This window comes from Ursus maritimus, unplaced genomic scaffold, assembly GCF_017311325.1.
Source record: "Ursus maritimus isolate PB19 unplaced genomic scaffold, ASM1731132v1 scaffold_1, whole genome shotgun sequence".
Lineage (NCBI taxonomy): Eukaryota > Metazoa > Chordata > Mammalia > Carnivora > Ursidae > Ursus > Ursus maritimus.
This window is the reverse complement of record NW_024423343.1, coordinates 38,795,426-38,820,784: the sequence shown is the minus strand read 5'-3', so window position 1 is coordinate 38,820,784 and position 25,359 is coordinate 38,795,426.

Here is a 25,359-nt window from a genome sequence, read left to right as displayed (position 1 = left end):
AAAGCAACTGGTTGGGTTGTATGATTAGTTATCCAAGTCACTAATTTTTCTTTTTCTTCAGAGGCTTAACTATTGCATGTATTTAGTAAAAGTCAAAAACCAATGGAGTTCAAGCAGAAATAAGTAAAACATAAAATTTTGACAATTATTTTAATAATAGATCTAATCCTCCTTGAAATTTTCCCCTTAAAAAACTTCACAGCTTTATCACATTTTCTATTTCTCTTTGGCAATAGTTACACAATATCAACACACAAGGAAGGACATTAAGTAGTACATATGATGTTATCATGCCAGAAAATGTTTCATTTGGGGTTTTGTTTGTTTCTTTGATACTCAAAATTTTACTTTGCCTAAGCAATCAGAATAGCAAATACAATCAGAAGGTAATTGTTTTAGATGGGAGAATATCAGAAATTAAAATAGAAAAGCATGGAAATGCGGAGATTACACAGAACAGTATGACAGGATCCACAAGAGCAACACCAACACGGAGAGTTTCTATGATACAGTCATTTGGCAAGCTCCTGGTCTTGGCACCTGAGCTGGAATTAAGCTTTAAGATGTATGAAATGGTAATGCATTTTGCTCTGCTCCCAGTCCTTTAGGAACGGAAGCAGGCAAGTGCAAAGTTGATCACTCCGGCCTTGTAATCAGACTTTCTAGGATCAAAACCAAGCTCTGACTTAAAGTACTTGCTTGACGGGGTGCCTGGGTGGCACAGTCGTTAAGCATCTGCTTTCGGCTAAGGGCGTGATCCCAGCGTTCTGGGATCGAGCCCCACATCAGGCTCCTCTGCTAGGAGCCTGCTTCTTCCTCTCCCACTCCCCCTGCTTGTGTTCTCTCTCTTGCTGGCTGTCTCTCTCTGTCAAATAAATAAATAAAATCTTAAAATAAATAAATAAATAAAGTACTTGCTTGACACTGGTTATGTATCCTCCTTGTGCTTTAGTTTCCTGCTCTGTAAACTGGCACAACAGTGTCACATGGAATTATTATGCAGATTCAATTAGGAAACATTTTTGTTGTTGTTTTTTGGTGGGGAGGGCAGAGGGGGAGGGAGACAGACAATCTTAAGCAGGCTCCACACCCAGTGCAGAGCCAGACATGGGGCTCAGTCTCACAACCCTGAGATCATGACTTGAGCCAAAATCAAGAGTCAGATGCTTAACCGACTGAGCCACCCAGGCATCCAGAAAACATTTTTTTAATCTCTGGAAAATAATACACCCCTAAACAATATTACCTACTATGAACATTATTACTACTGATTCTTTAAACTCACATAAATTCTACATAGATTATTTTCACAATGGTTTTTACAATGGTTCAAGTAGCTCAGACCCATCAAGAAACAACTCAGAAACCAAAATGATAATGTTATATGTCTACCACTACTCATGGATTTAAAACCAATTTCTCTTCCCCTCTACAGTTTAACTGTCAGTGTGAAGGCTCTTATTAACACCTCTAAAGCACATCAGAATTGTGTGGTGATCCCTATCTTTTGCTGACTCAGACCTCTCTCTTGTCTTTTCTTGCCCTTTGTTCTCTCTTTCTCTCAAAGACATTAAGAAAGAAAGAAAGAAAGAAAGAAAGAAAGAAAGAAAGAAAAGAAAAGAAAAGAAAAGAAAAGAAAAGAAAAGAAAAGAAAAGAAAAGAAAAGAAAAGAAAAGAAAAGAAAAGAAGGAAGAGAGAAATCAATCTGGTTTCTGGTCCAGGCTTCAGCTTCTGAAGTCTTGATTTGTGGTACAAATAGAAGCAGCATGTTTTTAACCTCCAATGACACTTCATTTCAGAAAGCTGCTTGAAAGGATCTCAAGAGATCAATATCAGAAGTGGTCACAGCTATTGTTATGTTATTGGTCAGACAACAGGAGTTACCTATTTGTAGCAAGAAAGTTGAAACAATAACCAGCTGGTTAAAATCACAGATCACAGGAGTAAATTCTATGAAATGGAATTTAAACGGGAAATTCTTTAGCTTACCAAATCCATATTTTGGCTTATGGATTTTTAAGGCATTATTATACAGAAAGGAAATGTGAAAATACCATCTGCACAGCCACTAGTTTGGAAAATTCAATAATGCAGTGGAGAAAAAAAATTGACATACTGGCACATAAGCAAATCAATCTAGATTTAAATAAACAAAATAATGAGCCAAATTCAAGATCCAAATCCATTAAAATATTTTTTTATTTACCAAAAAGAGGGAAAACCAAACATGAAATATACACTTCTAATGGCACTGGAATAAGATGACGTAGAAGATATATGATACCATATGTTTTGCTCCTGTCATTCTACTGTTTTTCCCTATCTACTCAGTCCCAGGCACAACAGTGCATTTAAAACATTGGCATGATATCACAGCTCTCGTTGAGTTTAATGGGACTTCTAAGGTGACAATAAAAATTCAGTAAGATCACACTGTATGTGAAACTACTTTATGAGGATGAAATTAATAAAATCACAATATCAACATATGCTCAATATGCAGGTGGAGTTTGTTAATTGCATTGTGTATGAATTCTGACTTGGATGGGATTATTCTAAAAATCCTGGGGGAAATTACATATATAAATATAGAATAAAATAAAGTTACCATATGAGCTGTTGACAGTAAGGGCTCTTATAACTCGGAGTTTTAACATAATCTGGCCTTGTCTGCTACAGATATAGTTGGTCTCTTGCTGTTCTTTTTGTCTCACAAGCTACGGGGTAAAATTCTCCATTTTTGAACATTTATGAGCTACTTTTTTTAGGAGCTCATAAAAGTTCAAATTGAACAGTAACTATCTAATTTTGTATCTTCATGTGTACTGATTATTATTGGAACTGGCAATAAAATTTTGCTGAGAGCAGTGTTATGCATCATGTTCTAAGCTGGCTTGCTGGCATAGTATCACATGTAATATTGTAAAACAGTTTGTTCTAGTCAACCTCAACTGCAGCTACTGTGACAACATTTCGCAGATGATGAGACTTAATTGCACAGAAATGTCATTTTTCAAAGATCCTAGAAACAAAGGACAAAAACCAGGATTCAGAAAGAAATCTCATATTAACAAGGACACCAGGCATCAGTCTTGGATCAGGAGACTGGATGAACTCTGAGACATCCTGTATTTGATTTGAAGAAATTACAAATATAACTTTATATTCTTAAATGAAAACTAAAAGATAAAGCAGACAATTCTCTTAGACTGGTTACTCTAATCTTCTAAATAAGCTATTTTATTTTAAAAACACAGGTGTAATGTTTACTAAAATAATAAAAATCTAGCTGTAGATAAGCAGAAGTTACATAAGGTTTTAACAAAGTACACAGGAATTTTTGCAGTATGTTGATTCAAGAAAGGAAATGACTGTATAAGCCTGCAGGAGTGAAATTTATTTTTAGTGGCCCAGCTTCCGATATGTAAGATGTAACCTATTATATAGTGGCATGCTGGTTATGCTTCATCAAGCTGATTATATACCATTTCACGAGGATGTAATCCACTGGGACTTAAAGTCCAGTGTCATCAGTTGTAATAAGATGGATCAGTACAGGTTGTAAAAATATCAAATCCTCCAAGAAATACATCAAAGCATAAAGTTTTCTATGTTGATGAACTCTGGGTCCTGGCAGAATAGTCTATAATTACAGGGCTTTTATGGTTTGGTTGCAACCAATTTTTCTATAAAGAAGTCAATACAATAAATATTTTCTTTAAGCACTATCCATGAAAAAGTCATTGTCTTTAATAAAAAAAAAAATCAAATGTTTTCCTGTTTGCTAAATCACAAGTCAATGATTTCTCTATTTTTTGGCTCAATGTAAGTCTCCCAATTTTTCTGGAAACCAAATATCATATGCCCTCCTCACCAAACCCAAAACACCGAACAAAAACAAAAACTTCCCCATTTCAGCCATATGCAAACCACAAATTCCACCTTGAGAAAAACATGTAGATGGAGTAGACCATTTTAAAACAGTTTATTATAAACTAAAATTTTGAAAACAGAATGTAATGAAAACTTATTGCCTCTGTCCTTCATCTCATATTTGCTGGCAGCTGGCATCCCCCCCTCTACACCCACTGGCTCCTGCTTGCTCATGCTTGCTCACACACTCACTCACTCTCTCTCCCCACCCTCCCTTCCACCTCCTCCCTTTCCTGTTTATCCTCTCCTTTACTCTGGGGTCTCCACTCTCTCTCTGCATAAACTGTACCAATTAAATGATGAAACAACATAACGTGGAGGGAATTCATGCTTCTAGAGACAAATAATAGCTAACATTTATTGAGTGTTTAATATGACTAAGGCTTAGCAAGGCACCTTGCATTCTTTATATGATTTATTTTAATCCTTAAAATAATCTACAAAGATAAATTCTATTATCTTCCTTATTTTTTTAGATTAGGAAACCAAGGATCAGTAGTAAGCAACTTGCCAGAAGTCACAATTTAAATAAAAGTCAATTTCAAATAAACAAAAATCCGATTTCAATATTTTTGTCCACCATGAAAAAAGAGCTCAGAGAATTGTCACCAAATTTTGAGAAAATGCTTTGCATAGCCAGATTTAAAATGTAGATACTGGATTTGGGACGCAAATCCAAAAGGTTATCAGACATAGACTACAGCCTCCAGAGTCTATTCAGTACCAACCACAGCAGAAAGATGGTTGCCAATTTTGCATAGTGTATTGGAAAGAATGGAGTCTTTGCAATTAGATACATGTCAGCCCAGATATCACCTCTGCCAGTAGTCTCTGCCTCCCGCCACCTCCTGTCAGCCTTAGTTCTTAACTTATTTTAATTTTTTAATAATAGTACTTTTTATATTGGTTTTGTAAAGATTCGCTATCATATATGTAAATGGTCTACTTGGATGTATAAACTTCTGATAAGTAACAACTGCTGTTTTTATTTTTTTTAATTGACTAGCACCTGGTTATGTGCTGAATGAAATGTTTTCATATCAACGCAGTATCATCATTTCATATTCAAATTACTGCTCCCTAAATCCCACCCCAACCCACCCCTAAAGTGTCTATCCAGTTCATTCCCATATCCAGTTCATTCTACTGTGTACCCGTTTTTGGCATGCGATTGTACCGCTTTGTTGAAACAACTTCTTGAAATGGGACCAGAAGCATAATCCAAAATCTACAAGTTCATTATTCTTTGGACTCAAATGATCTTATTTTACCTTTGTTTTTATATCTCCAATTCTACATTCCATCCAACAATTCTACACAGATTATATCCTTGAGGGAAGGTTCACAGGAGTGATTTATGAGTGGAAGAAGTTATATTAAGAGCTGAATTTTGTAAATGTTGAAAGATATGACTGGTGTCTGAATGCATTAAAAAGAAAGAAAATTATGTTCACATTATGTGGGAAAACATGGCCGTTTTTATTTTTCCTGTCGTATAAATCACTGTTGGATTAATTCATTCATGTAATTATATTTGCAGCTCTTTTACCTTTATTCATGGCTATAACTTCCTTTATGGGAAAGAGCACTTTGCAAGTCAGTATAAAATGTCTTTTGAGCATGATGGTGGAAGGTCAGAGATATGTGGGCCTGAGGACACTGGAAACCATCTGAGTTCCGCCAGAATAAAAAAGCAGATGCCTGGGCAATTTTACATTATAAACACCAGGAAGATTTTTAGACAATAGATCCTTGATTGCCAAGCTGCTGAAGATAGTGATTTTGTCTCTGGAACATAACTGGTCTGCTGGCATTACACCCACGTTACTCAAAGAGATGAAAATAAAATTATAAACTGCTGTGTAAAGTCTGAAATGGCCACCTTTAAGTTTAATCTTCCCCTTAATGTTGTAGAGTTCATAAAATATGCATTAATTCCAGTTTTTAATAGCTTTTATCAATCCATCTTTCTTCATCAAATGGTAGACAATGCCTAATAAAAGAGATTTTTCACACTGCATTTCCAAACCATGATAGATCTTGTCATTTTGCTCGGGTTGTTTTTTTTTTGTTTTGTTTTTTTTTTTAGTTTCTTAGGCAACATTTATTAGATAAAGTGCACAAAGCAATAAACGGTTTCTTCAATGTGGAAACTATATGAAAAACTAGGATCATTTTGATAAGCCAGTTCATTCATTATAAATAGATTAGACTTTCACTGACAAAATATTACCACCGTAATCTTTTTTGAAGGTTTAAACTTATGAAAATTTTCATTTTTAAAACAAACACTCCTAATTTTCATTTGCCTTCACATCATATTTCTTTAATTCAAGGCAAAACAACCTAATTTTTAAAGTCTATATTTACAAATACAAACACCCAGAAATTTTGATGAGGATAATTACTGCATTAACCAAACTTCCCATTTACTACCATGTATCAAGCTCCTGAATTTTTCAGCAGCAATTAAAGAATAACAAAAAATATAAACACAATAGACCCAACCATAACCTCATAAAAATTGGAAACAACCTGAATGTCCCCAAAATAGATGACAGGTTAAATAAACTATGGTATATTCAGGAAAAAAAAAACATAATTCAGTAATTAAAATCATAGCCTAGTAGAATAATTAATTACATGGGCTAACGTTTTTAGTATATTGCTAAAAAATAGGGTATGGTATGATAACAGTATGATATTAATTTTATTAAAAGTATAAATAAGTTTATGTATAAATTGTCTAGAAAGAAATAGAACAAAATAATTACATTTTTTTTCCATGATGAAATTCTGGATGACTTACATTTTCTTCTATATAACTTTCAGTATTTTTCAAAAAATTACATTGAACTTATGTATGAACTTATGTATGAATCAGGAAAAAAAGCACTAAAAATTTTTAAATGAAGAAAACATCCTCAGGTAATTATCAATCTAAAATAGTGTCACAGTATAATTTATGGTAACTGCTAATGATAATAATTAATTGATAATCAACTCTAAACTAATAATTAATAATCAATTCTAAACTAAATATTAAAGTGAAATTTTTATTCTATTTAACAAAGAGAAATAAATTGACTGATAAGTATATACTGAGCCACTACCAAATATATATATGCTGTAATGTGAACAATATGGAATTAGTGATCAGAAAAGTCAGTATGTAGGCCATCTAAAATACAGGGGGCCAAATTTCAGCACAGTCAGGGAAAATATTGAATAAATGGACTAAGGAAGGAAAAGTAATGGAGAAACTATCACGGTAGATTTGGAAGCACAAACTTGATGTTAGGACTGGTTTATCTATTAGGTACAGTTGGCACCATGCTGAGGTGCATAATATTTTCATTCTTTTAAAATGCAAAGAAGAAGCTAACTTCTATGTCAAAAAAAGTAACTTCATGCCAACACAATTATAAAATATCATTTTAAATATTTTTGTATGTTTGGAGGAAGGAACCCACAAAAGCAAAAACACCTAAGTTCCATGAATACCACATTGAGGCCCTGGTTCAATGACTTGCTAAAGAAAAGTATTTAAGTAAATAATTCCAGGGGCGCCTGGGTGGCACAGTGGTTAAGCATCTGCCTTTGGCTCAGGGCGTGATCCCGGCGTTATGGGATCGAGCCCCACATCTGGCTCCTCAGCTATGAGCCTGCTTCTTCCTCTCCCACTCCCCTTGCTTGTGTTCCCTCTCTCGCTGGCTGTCTCTATCTCTGTCGAATAAATAAATAAAATCTTAAAAAAAAAAAAAAAAAAGAAAGAAAGAAAATAATTCCAGGATCTCCAGAGACCAGAAATGAGAGAGTACCTAAGCCTAGCAAGACTGTATGGGACTATGTTATAGCTAACTAGAAATAAAATGAAGGACAAGAGACAGAACAGCTGTAAATGATGAGAACGGTAAAAGAAGTAGAGTACCCTGACATAGACAAGAGATTTGACAAGTCTCGGTAACATTAGGCGTGGATCTGATGACAATACAGCTATGTGGATTCATGGCTGATCAACCTACAGAGGTTGTTGATCAAACTCACAGAGGTGAGTTTTCAGGAGCTGTGCCACAGGCACTGTCCTTCCAGCTTCCCTGTTCCACCTGGATGAAGACAATACTGCTCGAATTTTCACATTGCACAAAACTGGGACAAATTACTACAATGATTGGCAGAATTAAGTTTAAATTTTTTTCAGGAAGTAAAAGGAAGAAAACTGAAATTAAACAATTATGAATGTAGCATTCAATAAATTAATCACAAAAGTACACAATAGGGAAATGTGGATTTATCCGGAAGGAAGGATGAGTGGTTGACTCTCAGACCAAAATGAGTGTGCCACTGCTACTAAAACAAGCAAACAAACTAGTGCAAGCTCTGACTTAGACTTTGGTTGAAATATAATCTCCAGAGAAAGGAAAATCACTGTGCTCAATTCACCTGTATTAATTTTAGAGAGAGGCCGATATATTGTGATAAAGGCACAAGAGGTTGACAAATGGCCTGTAAACCAATATGTCACATGAAGAATTTGGGGATGCTTGGCCTGAAGAAGGGAAATGTTATCTATGTGTGTGTTGGGGGGTGGGGAACATTACTATGTAAAACAACTTATTTTGAATAATTTATGAAAACAAGACCAAAGGTTAAATTCCAAAGGAAATTATTTTACTATGACAATACGAATGAAGTAATAGGAGTAAACTTTAACAATTAGAGTTGTCCAATAATAAAATAAAATTCCTTTAAAAGTAGTGAGTTTTTGGTACCAGAAATATTCAGGTACACATTGGAAGAGCATCTATCAGCAATGCTACAGAAGTGAGTCTTGTAGTTGATCTGTGATGGAGCAGGATGATCTCTAATAGTCTTTCAGAGTTAAACAGTTCATTGAAGAGAGACAAGTGCTTAAGGTCCAGTGTAAAAGAAACTGGCAAGAGTGTGTGAGTGACTAGATGTGGGAAGATGAAGGAGAGAAGCGAGAATCACAGCATGTATGCTGTATGCCACACACCATAAGCTAAAATAAAAGCATTTCAGCTTGTGATTTTCCCACCACACATCGTGTCTGTCCTTATTCTTTGTAATTGTCCCCCCCTCAGCCCTTTGCAAGGCTATTGCAGTCACACCAAGGTATCAAGATGGGCTCTCTACTGAGTTCACACCTGAGCCTCTCCCAACCCCTTTCTTTCAAGGACTGTCAGAAGCACCAAGAACACAGCCTAAGCACCACCAACAGATAAACTTCATAAGCAATCAAGTCTTCAGAGTCAAATTCTCTCAGTCTAAGATAAGGAAGAACAGAATATACCAAAGGAAAATCTGTGAGAAATATTATTGTGAATTATGGTGCATATTATTAAGCAATTCCCTTTATGATAGTAAGAATAAATGTATACTGTCCAGAAAAAAATATGTTGTAATATAGAAACAACTGGAGAAAACTAGGGTTTTTATTGATATCTCATTTAGAGAAATGTGTATTAAGTATAAATGATTATAGAAAGAAGTCAAAAGACAATAAAACAAAATGAAAAGCAGCTTGAGACTTTTCAACCATGAAGTGTAAGCCTGAATGATCAAGTTTTATTCATTCCTGTGCAGTTCCTATTAGCATTTTATTATGCAAAGCTGTAAATTTGATTTTACAGTGAAAATAAAATTGGTTTCTTTAAACTTGTTTCCTTTTCTATAAAATAAGGGGTTTAAGCAACACAATCTCTATAGCCCATTTCAGTGCTAATGTTCAACAATTAATAGATGATATTTACTATATTGCCTCAGAAGTGGCTATATTTTTGAGAGATCTTGTTCACATTACTCTCAAACCACTTTTAGATACTCATTAGCAAGCAAGAGTTGAAATAACGGAAGTTATTTTCCAACTACCATCAGTATGCAAGCCTTAAAGAAAAATGATGGAAGCAAACAGTCTCAATTATTAGAAGCATGGTTTTCATATCAATAAGTTGTGGGTACAGAATAGAATGTTGATAAACCTAGAAATGCTCTCTCATCCACTCAACATCACACAATGGTCCTCATGGAATTCATTTCTTGTAGGAATCAAAAAAGGAGCTTTTAAGTATGATTTGTGTGATTTCCTGGCCGTCTTTCTGGAGAACCAGGAGCATTATCATGGACCCTGATGGCGATTAAGAAGTTGAAGTGATAATTATTCTTGTTAAGTTTCACAGTGCAATAGAATATCCTCCTAGAAATACAGGATTAATAAATAAGAAGAAATTGAATTCTGTTATTCACAATTATGTCTCCCTTTTGAGTATTTTAGCATACTTAGCATACAAAGCATGCCAATTCAGTTACATAAACTTTCTACACTAGCCAAAAAAATATTATGGTGAAAATCCTAAAGGTCAAGTCACCAATTGAACTTTTTGGCTCAAAGCCATGTTTTATTATTGTGAACTCACAGAATGAGTGATAAGAACATAGCCTGTAAAAATACCAAAAATACACCATCTGATACAAGACTTTCAAAATAGAAAGAAACAGAGTTAAAGATGCAAAGATTCTCAACAGTCTTCAAAATGCATCTTAATAATAATTCAAATGTCCCTGAGATAACCTGATCAACAAATGAGCAAAACATCCCCATCACTACCTATACCAGGCTTGAATGATGATGTATCCACATCCATTTTGTGTAATAAGTAAATAGGAGATCAAAGAGGACAATTTTGAATTAATTAGGATATTGAGATAGAAAGAATCTGTTGTAGAAACTTGCCTATGGTTTCTGCTATAGCTTGCTTGTCCCAATAACTGTCATTAGTACTGAATAAACTCATTTTTGCTAGTTAAAAAACCAGTCTGTTGCAGAGTCGATGACTGATAAATGTCAGTTTCCTTAAAAAGGTACCAACCCTAAGCATTATCCTTGTATATGTATACAGGGGACAAATATTTGTGAAAACAATACATTTCTGATGAAGCAAAAATTCAAGCAGAATACTCCTCTGTAGTTTAAGTTCTAAACTTGTCTGGTTCTGCAATATTTGATATACCCTAGATTTTTAAATTCCAATCCCTGCTTCCAAAGAACCCTAGAAAGAGAATGAAGATAAAAACTCTCCCATTGTTAAGATGAACAGTGGCAAAAACATACATACCATAGAGAGCAGAAATTATGTTTGATATTTAAATAGTCACAAGATCATAGGGGAAGAGAGGAAAAAATGAAACAAGATGAAACCAGAGAGGCAGACAACCCATAAGAGACTCTTAATCTTAGGAAACAAACTGAGGGTTGCTGGAGGGGAGGGGGGTGAGGGGATAAGGTGGCTGGGTGTTGGACATTGGGGAGGGTATGTGTTGTGGTGAGCGCTGGGTATTGTGTAAGACTGATGTACCCCCGAAACAAATAATACATTATATCTTAATAATAAAAGAAAATAGTCACAAGAGTTGTCCCTCACCAAACAGTAATTCTCAAATTTTAGTAACCATAGGAATCACTCAGAAAGCTTGTTTAAAACAGTGATTGCCCACACTAACCCCCATCCCTTCAGCAGGGCCTGGAAAATGCGCATTTTAGCCATCATCTGGGTATTCGGAAGCAAATTCATTCTCAGGCTAGACAGTGCCCCTCCTTATCCATGGTTTCACTTTCTGTGGTTTCAGTTACCCGCGGTCAACTGTGGTCCCAAAGCAGATGACTGTCCTTTTGATGTATGGACAGAAAATCAATAGTAGCCTAATTCTAGGTCACAACGCCTATGTCATTCACCTCAGTTTAGCTCACCGCTAAGCATTTTATCATCTCACATCAACAGAAGAAGGATGGGTATAGTACAATAAGGTATTTTGAGAGAGAAACAGAAAAATACCACATTCACATAACTCTTACTATAGTATATTGCTGTAATTGTCCTATTTTATTATTAGCTACTGTTATTAATCTCTTACTGTAACTAATTTATAAATTTAACTTTACCATAGGTATATATGTATAGAAAAAAACATAGAACATATAGGATTTCATTCTTTCTGCAGTTTAAGGCATCCACTGTAGGTCTTAGAACATATCCCCCCCTTATCTGTGAGGAGGGGTTATATACGTGGAGAAACAATGTCCTAAAATTATGTGGCTGTTTCTCAATGATCTTCATCTATTAAGATGGGAGACATGGTATCTTAGTCTCAATGAGCTTGTCTAAGTGGCTTTTGAATGCAATGGCATACTAGTTCTGCATTGGAGAGATTTTCATAATTGAGCGGCTTGGGTGGGGACCTGATATAACTATTCTGAATGTGATTGATGCCACAGCTGATAAAGCTGAACTGTACTCACTAATGTGCTACGCTCTGGGAGGTTCTTTATGCTGGAGGCTGGGACTGTTGCCCAGACACTGTGATTATAATGAAGATAGGCATGGATCTTTAATGTTTTCCACCCCCTACCCCAAATGCTGAAAAATGGGTTAGTATTGAGTATTTTTTATACATAGCAAGAATAAGACAGAGTGAGTCAGATATTTCTATTCCCATCCATCCCAGTGACAATATTCTAATATAATTTCTAATTTGCTATGAAAACGATTGATGTCAAATTAAACCTTTGGAATGGTCGCTGATCATGTGAAAGAGTGACAGTTGGCCCGCATGCCATTATTAACAGTTTGCCTTCTGACTGACTTAACAACAACCCCATTCCGCTCAGTATTATGTCTGTACATTTACCCCAATTTGCATACCTAAAAAATGCTCTTTAATAAATAAACTGGCTCATGACAGCTGTTGCTTGATTACTTTTTTCTAAATCTTATTTGTAAATAAGGCTCAGCCATCCAGTAATCAAAAGGTTGTCATACATTACTTTGTTGAATTTTTACTGACCCAAATTATTTCTTCTTAAAAGAAGAATATTCTTTTGAAAAATCATTCATTGTGTGTACTGGTTAGGCTTTTCAAACCATGGCCCCCAGAATGGAGACAAAAGAAAATCAAAGAGGTAAATTTAATGTGCCAAATTTTGCAGAGTAAAAACATCATTAAATGCAAACCTGATGCATTTTGTAACCTGAGTGGCATTCCTTAGACCTAACCGTACAACTGGCAAGCTCTGGAAACTAACTGATCCAGGCTATTAGAATACCAAAACACCTGAATGCCATGTTTAAAATTAGACTATTGAAATTCTCTCTGGATGTCACTTTCCTTTATTATAAACACATTTTTCTCATCATCAAAGCTGCATTAAGTGAGTAAAGAGTGCCACCAAGCGGCAGCATATAATATTCCTGAATCAATTGTTTTTCTTTAAAAAAAAAAAAAGATACACTTTACTTTTTGTTAATTGTCCTCACACCCTTAAGAAAGACAGGCTTATCTGCATATTTTTAAACATGTGTTTCAAGTGTCCAAGTAATATTTCAGTAGAAAAGCATATTTTTCTGGGTTGATGAGCAAATCTACCATGATAAATTTTTTAAACATGAGAATTCTACCCACAGTTCTTGGTATTTTTAAGAAGTATTGATAACAATCCAATTTCCAAAACTTATTGATTATATGACGACTCTTCCTATGGAAATCTGCACAGTTTGCAGAAGAAGATTATCTTTCTATACAAAATATTATCATTTCTGTTCAGAAATTTCAAATGTATCAGATCAAGGACAAAGGGTCAAGATTTTCTAAGTCACGTATAATCCCCAAAATGTTGACCTCTAAACCTTGCTCCACATTTCCTGTCCAAGGATTATGCAATCTTATGAGAACAAAATCTCTGTACATTTCCCTAAATCTGTTTCAGTTATTCATTCTACCTCTGTGTTCATTTTAGCCCCTCATAAAACGAAATGTCCTGAACATCCACCATGCCAAGAATAGTGCCAATTAAAAATGAGTAGGACAGTCTCTGTCCTCATGATGCCATAGCAAGCTGGGGCTTCTGGTTCTGATTGGCTCTGTTGGAAACTTCAAGCTTCCTGGATTGAGATTTTTTTTTTTTTTTTTACGATTATGCATTTGTATTTGCGAGCATTTTCTAAAGCTTTTAGAATGATTTTGCACTGATACAGTCACAATGACTTTGACCACGTTCAACAGCTGTGAGAACTGTTAATTATTATTCTTATATATGACTCAGGACATGGTTAAGTGATTTACCTAACATGTCATAGGAAGGCTGTGGCAGGGTTAAAATTAAAATCTCCTGACTTCCTAAACTGTGCCCTTTCTAGGAGGCCACCACTCTTTATGATGAATACATTAAAATTAGCATTATATTTCAAGGAGGTCATCATCATAGGAGGTTCTACAATAATTACAGTAATGCTGACATTGCTCAAAATATTTCTGGAACTCTTGTTTCAAATTTCCCTTATGCAGAATCAGGGGTAAAATTAAAATCTCCTGACTTCCTAAACTGTGCCCTTTCTAGGAGGCCACCACTCTTTATGATGAATACATTAAAATTAGCATTATATTTCAAGGAGGTCATCATCATAGGAGGTTCTACAATAATTACAGTAATGCTGACATTGCTCAAAATATTTCTGGAACTCTTGTTTCAAATTTCCCTTATGCAGAAAACAAAATCAGTCTCATTACACATTCAATTCAACATAGATCTATTCAGTATCTATCACTTGCATGACACTATACTGGATGATATAGATGTATAAAGACAATACAATAGGCAAGAAATTTACAACTTAGCAGGCACAATGAGAAATGTAGTATTGATGCTATTTTTTCTGTACTAATAGGTCGGACAGACATTGTATAGACATAACACCTACTGTACTTCATTGAATCTAAGATGCTGTTAAACGCTTTTTTTATGTCGCAGTAAGAAAGAAAAACACTCACTGACAATTAAAGTCTGACAAGTTGCTTTCCCATCATTAAATTTTTTTTACATTTATAGAAAGAGTTCTATTAGTCTTATTTTGACATTGATTTCCTTTAATGTATCACTCTATTGCATACATAAAAAGGAAAATATAAGCAAAATAAATTGGTTAAGGCAATGACAACTGTGTCACAACTACTACCAGGTAGTTAGTAATCGTAAAAGCTCAGCAATTATTATATGCACCCCAACTTAAGAGATGTTAAAATGTGTCATTTTAGAATCACTGAAATTACTGAAGAGCTTACTTTTGCTCAGTCTCTGAATTAGTCATTGTATATAATGGAGCTAGAACAAATCATGGGGAAGAAGTAGTAACAATGGTTTAACTCACTTCCTTTTGTCTTTGGGTGTGATCAGCAACCACCACAGTGGTTAAGAGAAAGTTCTGCAGAGTCACAAGACCAAGATCAAGCATTGGCTCTACTTCTTAGAAGCGATGTGACTTCCGGGGAGGTTAGTAAGCCCATCTCGTGTTTCTGAATCCCCATTCATAAAAATGGTAGCAATAATAACTAATGCTTAGATATTAAATGAAATAATGTATTTAACACACTAAGCACATAGCCAACAGTACTAATATATTTAATTGTGGCCAAGCTCTGGAAATTCTTCTAAATAAAATAATGATACTATACCATGAAGCCCAGAAATAGCTGAAAAACTTGTTTTCTCCCCCCTCCAATGATGGTGCATGTAGCATTATCCTTTTAGCTGACCCTTTTGAAGACCCCAGTGCTCTGTCTTAAAGCCATTCTAGAGTCATTAAATTGGTCAAGTAGAAAAAAATAAACCTGAAAGAAAAATTTAGTTTCTGAATTCATCTCTTATCTTCAATATTCAAATGTTAAGACTATTCAAAAGGAAGTTTATTCATAATATATTCACACAATCATAATCACAGTATTTCAAAATAACCTGAATTTAAACACTATCATATATACTAACTACCCATCCAGGAGAGGTACAAACTGAAAAAAATAAAAAGATCTGAAAGTCTGCCTTTTCAGACAATGTGGCCACCAGAATCATGACTCTTTATAATAACGGACACAGCCTGGGAAACACAATTAAGGAAAGGGATTCCAAACCAGGGAGGCTTTGGGTGACTGATGGATTATCTGCTGCCTTGGCTTCCCCAGGACACCTCTGTGACAGGTGGAATAAAGTCAAGCCCATAAATCAGACATAGCCTCCAGGTTGGGACTTGTTCATAGAATATAAAGAAAAACTTCAGAGACAACTTGTATCTCTTGACCCTCCCTGAGGCTGATGAGTCCAGATATCCTAGTTTCTAGGTCACTTTCTGAGAGGAAAGGAAGTCTAATTTGGGAATATTCCTCCACTTCAGATGCCTGGCCACCACCACTAGCCCTTACTATACATTATTCATTTATTACTAAACAAATATATAATTGCAAACAGCCAATAATGTTTACTAATGGAATAAAACCCTTAGTATTTCTGAAAATATACTTCTCAACTGGGACCACTTTGTAGTCATTTCCATTTAAAAAGAGAAGGGGAAAGAAAACTGAATCCTATGGGCAAAAGTGAGTAAAATGGACAAATAAACAAATATTTGGGAAGGTGCGCAGTATTTATTTCCATTTTACCAGAGGGAGTAGATTTGTCTGTTTCATTATTCATAAGCCATGATTTTAGTTTAGTTTTTCTGCTTGCTAAATATTAAGAATGTTCTAAGCCCCAAGGCAATAGGCTTCAGTAAATTATAACTGAATTTCATTTGCTGCATTAGGAAAAAATAAAAATTTTAAATCATAAACATGCACATAACACTGTCCAGTTTTCTCTTTGTGTGTGTGTGTGTGTGTGTGGAGCATTGTAACTATAATTCCTTTGACGTCAAGAACTAGTCAGCCTTTGTGTATTATGAATGCCTATGTGGCAAATTAATACAGCATGAATTTTATGTTAATAAAAACTGTTTTACTTATGTCTTTGTGTTCACAAAGGTGAAAATCACTTAATCGTTATGCTACTGTGAACCTAGATTTTGTAATAAGGTCAAAAATGATAATAAAGCAATTTTCAAGTTCCCAGTACTTACAACACTTAAATCATAGTCCTTTAAAATATAAAACACAAAATCAGGTACAGAAATAATTGATTCTTAGTCTCTTCCTCAAGTAGTATGTTTTAAATGGCCTCTTATACTTAGCCATAATGAGGAACGCTATACAGAAAAGTTGAACAGATTATGTTCCTGACCTATTCATAGTCTTAAGTAGAACACTTCCATCTAAAATTACAAGTGAAGAACTGAAACTATTTTATTAAAACTACCCATTAATCTATGTCATACTGATCTGGTCTAATTACAAAAGAAAATCCTGTTCATGAAAAACTACATGCTAGCCCTGAAGAGGATTTGGCCACTGCGGTTGACATAGCATAAACACATTCAAAATAGAAGAGAAAATTCCCCATGGAAGGCCACACATAACATCCTAATCATGTTCTGCAGCCTTTGAAGTCTCCAAGGTGATGAGAGAGGAAAAGCAATGGTAAGAGAGAGGGTTACCTGTGACATCCACAGAGGTCAATAAAGGTAGTCCTTCAGGTACTACTTGGACTGTTCTCAGGGCATTTTTCCCCTCTCTGTTGTTCATTTGAAGGTGGATATGATCTAATTAGATTTAATAGGAAAAATCTTATACAAAAAATCTTTCTCACAGGCTCTGACAGAGGCCTGAAATTCACAAAACACGAACTCCTTTACGTAAAATTCTTAACTGTTTTATTGTATCAGTCTTTAGCATTTACTTTAAATTTGTTAACAGATTAAGCAGTAATTTATAGGACAAGAAGGTATGAGAGAGGTAAACAACAACAACAAAAAAAAAACCTTTGATTGACTAAAGGAAAAGAAGGTCTGGAAAGATTTGAAAAACCTTCAGAAATACTGTTGAAGAAAAATACCAGTGTCTGTGGAAGGGTGGGAGCTGGGGCATGGCCTTTGAGAAAACTGAAGACTGTCCTGACCATGTAGAAGGAGTACTAAGAGAAGAAAAGGGGTCAGTCAAAATCAAAACTGGACAGAGAGGCACCGAAGATCAATTATACCTACTTCTCAAAGTTCGGTAAGATTGTCCTTAACCATTAATAGAATAGATGCCTATCAATTTTGATGACTAACTCCTGAAAACAAAAATCACTGCATATTAGGGGTATAGACAGCACGCATTAGAATATTAGTTAAGAGAGTATAATTAAATCTAAGTTTTTACCCTTAAAATTTGTTTGTTTGTTTGTTTTAGTATTAAAAGCTGGCTAAAGGTTCAGAAAGGATGGAAAGATAAGACTCCAAATCACAAATAACCACCAGTGGAACTCTGATTGGTTCAAGGAGAAAAAGTAACCACACAATAACTGACGACTGTCAATCATCTAGTGAAGACCAAAAAATGAGTTGCTCTTCATCATTTCTTCAGTTCCTCCTCCCAAACCTCCCTCAAGAGGCAGCAGAACTGTCCACCAAAAAGGGTTTCCAAACCAATATGGAGAACTACATTGAAAATTCCTTACACTCAGCATTTGGGAATAGGTGAAGTTAAGATGAGGACAAGACAGACAAAAAAATAAAGAGTTCTTGATGATATACATGGAGAAACAAGGACAAAAATTCCTGTGTGGGACAACGGTTTTTAATTGCTTGCTAATGGCTGGACATTCATCTCCTTTGATCTCTGCTAAAGCCAGATGGAGAATAAAACCTGCCTACATTAATTCCAATCACCTTCTTTAACCCCTAATTTCCTTTTAACCATAGGAAGCTGTAACTACCAAGAAAGCAGAAAAAGCAGAAGATAATGTGGTTTTATTGTTTTGTGTTTTATGTCATGTGTGTTAAACTAGACAATTGCATTAGAAATGAGGGGAAAAAAGCATAAGCTATCATGTGTATGCTAGATTGCGGAAAGACTGATTATAAGTAATTTTAATTTGTTTATTGCATTTCAAATTCTTAGGACCAAAACTGAACTTCCTTCTAGTATGAAGCACCCTCCTCAGTTTCAGAGAAGTGCTGGGTTCAGTGACAAGGTCGGGCTTCTTAAGTTCCACACAGTTACGTAGTTTTTTAGCAAGAGTCTGGTTTTCAGAAGCAATTACAGTGGTAAAATGGATTTACTAGGACTTTTAAGTTCTACCCATATGAAATAGTTTTTTACTATAAAGCTGCAAGACTTCATTTGAGTTGTATAAATAATTTATCAACTCCAACTTACTTACTCCTTGGTGAATTTAAAAGACTTAACCACTCTTCACTCACATTTTGAAATTTTATGAGCCCCATCTTGTGCTTAGCCCCAGCACAAGATGGGGCTCATAAAATGACCGTCCACACAGTTCTCACTACTTCATGCAGTCCACAAGATACATTTACGGGTTGAGAAAAAGCAGTGCAATTGTGAGTGTTAAATACTGGGGTCATCCTATGAGGAAATCATTATGATATGTGGGTAATATAATAGGATATAACCTTTTCTTGAAAAACATCTGAATTCTTCATTAGAGATTTTTTAAAACATTTTTCTCTGTGAATAAGTAACTTCTGAATGAAAAAAAAAGGCAATCTATTTTTATGCTGATCCTTTTTATCTTCTTTGAATCCCAGAAATAAAATGAGAGATCTAGGGGTGCCAGTCCATCGAGTGTCTTTGGCTCAGGTCATAATCCTAGGGTCCTGGGATGGAGCCCCACATCTGCCTCCCTGCTCACTGGGGAGCATGCTTCTCCCTCTCCTCCCCACTTGTGCTCTCTCTCGCTATCTCTCACTCTCTCAAATAAATAAATAAAATCTTTTTTAAAAATGAGAAATCAATTAAGCTAAGAAACATGTAAAGTTATGAAAAGTCATGACATTCTAACAATTTTTTATTTTTAAAAAAATGCTATATCAAAACTCCCAATCTGCTTCTACTTTTTTTCTAAGAGAGGCAAAGGCAAATTATGAAAGAATGTTCACTGGTCCTTCATGTACTAATCCATTCAGAGGAAACCTCATAAAAAATAAATCACTATAGTTACCTAAATCTTCGGTGCATAGGGCAGTTGGGCCCATTTTTTTTCTCCCTTCCCTATCCCAAATAATCCCACCCCTGTTCCTCATTCTCTCTTCAACCTTAAAAAAGTTTTAGACTCTTTTCAGATTTTCTCAGATCTTTCCTGAGAAAACCCCTCCAGAAAAAATGTTGAGCCTCTCACCTTATTTTTAATTAGTGCTTATGACTCTGTTTTCTTCCATTCGCTCAATAAGAACCCCATCCTGTCCCTCCTTGGACAGCTCAAGGTTAACAGCTCTATCCTATTAATCTCTAGAAAACTGGCTCACTAATGTGCAGTTTTCATGTAGGTAAAAATAGAAGTTTGTACACCATTCCATCTTTACATCTTCAGTTTCACTTCTGAGTTATCTGCCACACTCTTTTATGCTCTACAGCTTGTCCTCTAGAAATGTGCTGGAAATATGCCCACAAATGTGATCATCCTTCATTTAGCTGAAACATTAAGCCTCCTCACTTATTTCAAATCACAGAAAAGCATTAAATACTGCTTTTCAGACACTTCGAGTAGAAAATACAATTTTATAATAATTTACCTCTCTTTTGTATCTACTTTGAAATAACTAGTATGATCAAAATTCCTAAACCTGTTCTTAAGAATTTCAAACGATCAGTATTTTTGTGATGATGGGGTACCAACAACAATAATTACTTATATTTGAAAACTCCCCAAAGAGAAAAATAAAGTTTGTTGTTGGAAAACAACTCTTTCCTTAAGTGAAGAACAGTATCTGTAGCTCCTTATTTCTGGGACAGCTTGTATATTAGAAAATGGGGAAAAACTAATCGCACATTTTTTTAAAGAAATAGAATTAACCAACTCTCTTAATTGCTTCATTTCACAGAATTCAACAATGGGAAAAAAAGATGTCCCTTAATTCCAGCTGTTCCCTTCTTCAGTAGTTATTATAGAGGAGGAGAACTGAAGCTTTGGGACTATAATTTGCTCTACTCTCTCCTACCTTAAGCATATGAAAGTGGAACTACTTTCAGTATTTTCTTGAAAGAGATGAAAGAGATCGATTTTAACACCCTTCAGAGTTAGATTGGTCCAGTAAAAAACTTTCAAGTCTTGATACTCTGTATCTTGCTGTTACTATGGCATCATTCTTTGTTAAGCAGAATTTGGTGTAAGGGTTATCTTGTATTCTTTCTATTATCAAATAATAAAGGAACATGAGAAGGCAAATTTTCCACAAGGCCATTCTACATAACTGTTCTCAGGAGTAGATTTCTAGAAAGCCTCTAATGCTATATCAATTTCTTAATCTTTTATCCAATGGAAAATGTTATTCACTTTCAACTTGAAATTTTTGAAAAGGGTAAGTGCTTAAGGCAGTGGAGAAGAAAGAAAATCTCTCTGAACAGTATAGTGTAGACCTTGGTTGATTTTACTTACCATCAATCATCTGCTCTTTCTTATAATAGTAACTTATTTTTGCTTTGAGGGAACCATCCCTATACCCACTATTAATCCATGTCAGTGTGTGTGTACACAATGATTTTAATTTTGCTATAGTAAGTTTGAGTTGAGGTTCCTGGTAGATTCATGGCCGGGGAAAAGAGGGGGAAAAGTAATTAGAAGATGAGACTTTTCAACAATTTTATAACATTACAGTTGCTTGGAGAATAACAAAAATGCATTAGGAAGAGAAGTCTGGAATGAAGCCTATGAAACTACCTTGGGAAGTTGTCTAACTGAAAATATTTTTACAAGCTCTCAAACCAACCAATAAATGGCACGTGCCTCCTTCTCAATCTCAATCTGTAGATGATAAATCGAACTATAACCTCACATCCACTAGGATGGCTAGTATCAAAAGACAGAAAATAACAAATATTGGCAAAGATGTGAAGAAATTGGAACTCTTGTACATTGTTGGTGAGAATGTAAAATGTTTCAGCCACCATGGAAAACAGTACCGTAGTTCCCCAAATATTTAAAACTAGAATTATGATATGATCCAGCAATCCCACTTCTAGATTCTAAGAGAAGCAAATGTCCTTTGGATGAAACCAGTTTCAAGTGCTGCTCTTGCTTCTCTGAATCCTCACTTTTTCCGGGATTTTGTTTCAGAAATCCTTCCCTAACTTATTAAATATTTGATGTTTTAATGGGTAATTTTAAATATTTTATTTCATATTTTCATTTTCTTGAGAGTCAAAGTTGATTGAAATTACCAAGTCTACCATTACAGGAAGTAGATATCCAAAACATTAACTTCTTTTTCAAACATGAGGACATTCAACTTCATTTCTATAGAGTAACTGTTTTAGGTTTTTTTTCTTTGGTTTTTTTGTTTTTTGTTTTTAACATTGACATTAAGACGCTGATTCTTCCTCAATTTCATAATTCTAGAGGGCTATCAATCATGGTACATGATGTTTTTTGGCCACAGGTCTGGCAACATGAACGAGAAGAGTCCTGTGGCCAACCACGCTATCATTCAAACTATGACATCCCCCATAAGCAACAGTTGAGAACTGGGAACTTGATTCAGGTGGAACCAATCACAGTCCCCCTAAGATCTGATATATCAACTCAGAAAGGGAAAGGGTCTCTAATCCCATGGGATCACATGCTACAAACATGCACATTTTGTTAAGACTATCAGCAGCCACCTTTCCTCACATATAGAAAAAGCCTGCCTCAGAATGAGGTTAATACACAGAACAAACTAAAGAGAAGAAACCAGAAAGAAGCAATGTCTAGCCCCATGATGCCTTGACATTGATCCTTAGACTTCCCAGTTATATAAGCAAAGGAATTACCTTTTGTTAAACCTAGTTAAGAAGCTAATTATCTAATTGGGTTTCTCTCATTTCAGAATGAAAGCATTTTGACTAATCCAATGTTAACGGCTGTTAAAACCCACTGCATAACTCTTTTTTGTTCCACAGAATTTGAGGACTGTGGTATACGACCATTTTCCTGAAGATACTATCTCTACAGCCAGCTTCCATGAGCTATTAAGGGACAGGAGCTATCACTTCCTACAATAGATTCATTTCAATGCTCTGGTAGTCTTTGTTTCTGTTTGGTTGCTTTCTCCCAACTATTCTGTAATTTCAGTAAACTTCTGGAAATAAAGAAACAAGACTCTAAGTCAGATTTTCACTATAAAATAATTGTGGTTAAATAGGTTTAGCTACCTAGAACATAAATTACATGCTTTCCATCCAATTTCTATTTAATTATAATAATGTCTTCATGAAAATAAAGCAATTTCAAGTTGATCATAGAATAATTTCCTAACATTCAGATAACATTATACCTAAAAAGAATGACACACAAATAGTGTTTTAGTTAGGTTCCCAACAGGAAACAGATGGAACACTCAAGATAATTCAGGGAGAATTTAATTACAAAGTGACTATTCATAAAGGTGTTGACAGGGCGAGGAGAACCACAACGGATGGTTCTATAACCCAGGTTCATTAACTTCAAAGGGACAGGAGAGGGAGTAGTTACTGAAAGAACAGGAGAGACTCATGGAGGGGAGGCTGTCTTGAAAGAAGAGTTACCTCCAGCTAGAGTAATGAAAACAGCCCAAGGCACCCTTCCTTACATGGAAGCAACGAGAGAAGTAAATGCCTCATCACCTACCTCTCTCTGATCATTTGCCAAAACTCCCTATTGGTCAAACCCTCCCAGAAACCAGAAAGCAAAAAGGTTTGTTTCTATAATCCATACAGGACAGTCTGTTGGGGGCAGTGAAAAGGAAGAGAAAAGGGTAAAGTGTTAAAAACATAAACATGAGTATAATTTAAAACATTTTTTATTAATTCTCATCTTATGATCAAAACTATTTAACATCTCGCCATTACATTTTTTCTTGGTTTGAAATATTTGTCTATAAGGTATTACAGTTTAGATAACAAATAAGCTTCTGTACTAAAAACAACAGGTTAAAAAAAGTAAGCCTTGGAACTTCCAGGGAAGAAAGCAGAATAGGAGAATCCCAAGCTCACCTTGGCCCATAAGTGCTCACCTTGGCCCATAAGTACATCTAGATAATACCCACATTAGTGTAAATAACCCAGAAAATGACCCAAAGACTGACAGAACAGACTTCCCACAGTTAAATGTAAGAAGAGGCCACATCAAAACTGAAAATATATCAATAAAAAGAAAAAAAATGATAAAGCCAGATTCCCCCTTAAAAAATAAATAAAAACAATTTTAAAAATTTTAAATTAAAAACTAAAAAGTAGGGGCACCTGGGTGGCTCAATTGTTAGGCATATGCCTTCCACCCAGGGCACGATCCCAGACTCCTGGGATCGAGCCCCACATCGGGCTCCCTGCTCCGCTGGGAACCTGCTTCTTCCTCTCCCACTCCCCCTGCTTGTGTTCCCTCTCTCACTGGCTGTCTCTCTCTCTCTGTCAAATAAATAAATAAATAAAATCTTTAAAAAAATAAAAAGTAAGCCTTATTTCTGTCTCCCACACCTTCCAAAGTGAGTGGCCATCTTGGTAGCAGGGTTCCATTCCATTCAGTTATCAAGCAATTATTAATTGTTCCTTTTACCTTTTCTCTATCATATCCTAAGGCATAGTCCTCATTCCATGGTCAAGCTGGGTCTTGAGTGTATCTCTGTTCTAGCTCACAGAACATGACAAGGGGGTAAACCCAGAGCAAGTACGTGAGGGCAAAGTTGCACACATCACTTCCCCTCATTTTACCTGTCAGAGAACTTTGTCATACAGCATTCGTAGCAAAGGAGACTGGGTAATGTCTAGTTGTGTGACCCATGGGCCCAAGAAAAAAAGAAAAATAAATTTTATAAGATGAACAACTAACAGTACACTGAAAGGTATTAAAATCTTCATAGCTTTTCCTAGTTTTGAGTTTACGTAATAATGGACCTTGTAACTAACAGATTCATTCTCAAAAGTCTTTCTTACCTCATCTTTTTAAAGCTAAAATCTACTTTGTTAACATATTTAAATATGACTTAATAAGATTATTTTTTAGTGATACAGGATGATTTCTCAGTGTGAGTCCCTCACCCAAATCACTCATATCTCAAGCACATGAGGTAAGACCTCCCTACAACGTTACCTCTAAAATTTTCTAATCTCATATAAATCCAAAGTACCTGCCACATCCCCTCAATGTGCTACCTGTACTGAAAAAAAAGACAACATTTACAGCGGAGAATATATAGATCTACCCAAGATATTGAATAAAATCCTATTCATATTGAGTAAAGTAAAACACAGGCTACATATAATCATATTGGGACCTGGGAAATGACAAAGAGAAGACTGAGTAAATAGGAAGAAGCCTGTCAGAAAAGGAAGGCAAAAGTAATATAATTCCCATGGTGACATGAACTTCAGTCACTTAGGAGTTATGACTTCCACGTGCTACTCACCAATGCTGCCTGGAATTGTGAAACTCTTAGAGTATTTTCCACACTTATATAGTACCTAAGAGATTCCTCAAAC